We start from the raw sequence: 3,079 nt of genomic DNA on the forward strand, positions 1-3,079 counted from the left end.
AAATAAATCAAAATAGCGTAAATCATTCAAATGTGAGTTTTCGTGTAACAGAGTATTTAACAAAAGCGATACAATTGTGCATTCCGATATATATAAAGCATATATATAAAATATAATATATTTTTTTATTATATTATTTAATAATATAATTTATTTTCATATATTATAAATTATATTATTTATATGTGGATATGGTGTAACAAAAAAAATTAGTATATATTAATAATATATATTAATAAAAGAAAATAAAATATTAGCAATCTTAGTCAATCTATTATTTTACTATTTTTATTTTTTTTATTTTTTATTTTACTATTCTACTTGAGTTTTTTTTATTTTATATATGTTGATTGAAGAGTAAGTTTATATAATTAATAAAAAAAAGTCTCTAATTCGCAAATTTAAAAATTTTGGAAATATATAATATATATCTAGTCTTTTGTAGTCGAACCTATCCCGGACATTACCTACAACCAACTCGGCGGCACTTTATCGTGAAAAATGGAGGAATCGCGTAATATTATATAATATAGATTTGGAATTAAGTAATGTAATGTATTGTAATAATATTTGATTTATATGAATTTGTAGACATTGAGGAACATATTTTTTGTACAAAAAAAAAACAAAATTTTATTTCTTATAATTTTTTATAGTATGATCAATTTTGTAGTAATTCCTAATATACATTGTAGGTTGATTTATACATGTTTCACAATAATAAATTTGATGTCTTTCATTTGATGTTTTCCTATAACAATATTATTCTATTTTCTTTCTTCCACATTCAGAATATGTTTGTTTAATTTATTGTTCGACGAAGATGTAGATAGACAAACGAAGATGTAGATAGATGTAGATGTAGATAGTGTTTTTAATTCCCGAAAATTACTTCTTAATTAATTTATAAGACTTTTGATAAACTTATAATATGTCATTGGTTTTTTATTTTTTCTTTCTTCTGAAATTCGGTAAATTATGAATTAATATATTTTATATATATATATATTTTCATGTTCTACATTATTCTAATATTAGAATATTTAACATATTCTAATTTTTCAAAAAATAATTTTTTTCACCATTTTGGCATAAAACAATATGTTGTGAAGCAAATGATTATATTTGATGTATAATCTAAAACCATTTTAGGCTTATTAATTGATATAACATTTTCATCACATAATGTTCTGAGGCCTAGATTGCATTCGTTATATTATTGTACTTGTTGAGTATTGTGATTTTCTTATCTTTTCAAGAAGAACAAAAAATGTAATGTTATTCTTTCTACATGTCTTTTTTAGTTTTTAACTATTTTTTTTTAAACTTTTATTTTCGTATTTGTATTCTTTTTCGATTAATTTTTATTATGCTAGTAATATGATTTTTTTCTGCTAATAAAATACTACTGTAGTATCTATATGGTATTTTTCTGCATTAGAAAGTCTATCTAACAATTTTTTATATAAATGTAATGGAACATCAGAACGAGAAATATTTTCAGATGTTACTTCAAAATAAGGAAATATTAAAAATCACATTTTGTGATGAAAATTAAAAATTTTTGTTTTGATAACGTCGTGTCATTTGTGCCAAGTTGATTTATGTGATAATTGTTTGTTTTTTATCTTGATTTATGTGTTAATTGTTTGTTTTTTTTATCATTGTTTTTTATCTATTAGTTCGTTTCTTTTATTATATTGTCTACTAATTCATTTGTAAAAAATATATATAATAAATATAATAGTTTATGAATTTTTTTATATTAGTCTGTAATTTGATTGTTTGGTGATGTATGTCAGAATTTATTGTTGCTGAAACGTTTGATTTAATGACGTCTTCTCATTCTTCACTTGACAATATATTGACATTTTTCTATTGATATTTTTTTTATTCTTCATCATTTTCATCATTATCATTATTTATGAGATTTCTTCGTTATCTTGTTGATTGGATGATATCATTATCACTATTATTGTTTTTTTCCGGATTGATATTTATTTTTTCTATTTTTTCTAACATGTTTGTAAAAACATTTCTGAAAATTGAAATAATATTTATAAAACGTTCTGAAATTGAATAAATATTATTTATATTATGAGACTCACTTGTATTTCATTGTTTTGAGATTATTCTAATAAAATAAATGGATTGGAAATCTCTAATTATAAGTTACGAAATTACAAAATGATATTTATCAAGAAAATATTATTTTTCTGATTTTTTTATTTATATAGAGATCTATCTATAATGTTCAATGCTTCAATATGAACTGAATTCCATTTTGAAAAGTTTTTTTTCAGTTTTATTATATTATCAGGCTTATTTATATTCTTAGATTTTAGTATATAGTGCGAGACATATTTGCACAAATTTTTCTTCTATAAATCATTCTTATTTTTTCAAGTAGAATAAAAAAGCTCGGACTGTCATGAAAGCACTTTTCACGTTCTCTTCTAACATAAAACCAGCTGATATTTTTTTCATATATTTTGCTAATTGTATCATATTTTGATTTGCTTTTTTATGCCATTTCAATAGAAAACTTTAGAAAAAATACATTTCTCAAAAATGAATAAATTCCTTCGTAATTTTTAATAAATTCTAATTACATCCGAATGATATATATTAGATTTATTATATCTCCTCAGAGGAGACAATATAGAGTACAAATATTTTTTTTTATTGTCTTTAAAGGAACAAAATTAATCCATAAAAATTCGACTTTGTATTATATAATATTATATATAAATATAGAAAAGAAATAGAAAAAAAGTTTTCAAATAAAAATTGTTTCTTTTAATGACTATCATTTGATTTATCAATTGTTTATGTAATTAGAAAAAAATTATGAATAGAAAGTTGTAATTTTTTTTTAACCATTTACGCTGCCAATTAATAATAGATGCATATATAATAATAGATGCCAAAATGCTATATTATAATTTGCTGTGAGGCGTCATTTGAAACGAAAAGATAAAGAATTTTATAAAGTCTTATACAAATATGAATATTAATTTTGTTTATTATATAATAATTATTATACAATTTATGTAATAATTTATATAATAATCATATA

Source organism: Apis dorsata, unplaced genomic scaffold, assembly GCF_000469605.1.
Source record: "Apis dorsata unplaced genomic scaffold, Apis dorsata 1.3 scaffold_1078, whole genome shotgun sequence".
NCBI lineage: Eukaryota > Metazoa > Arthropoda > Insecta > Hymenoptera > Apidae > Apis > Apis dorsata.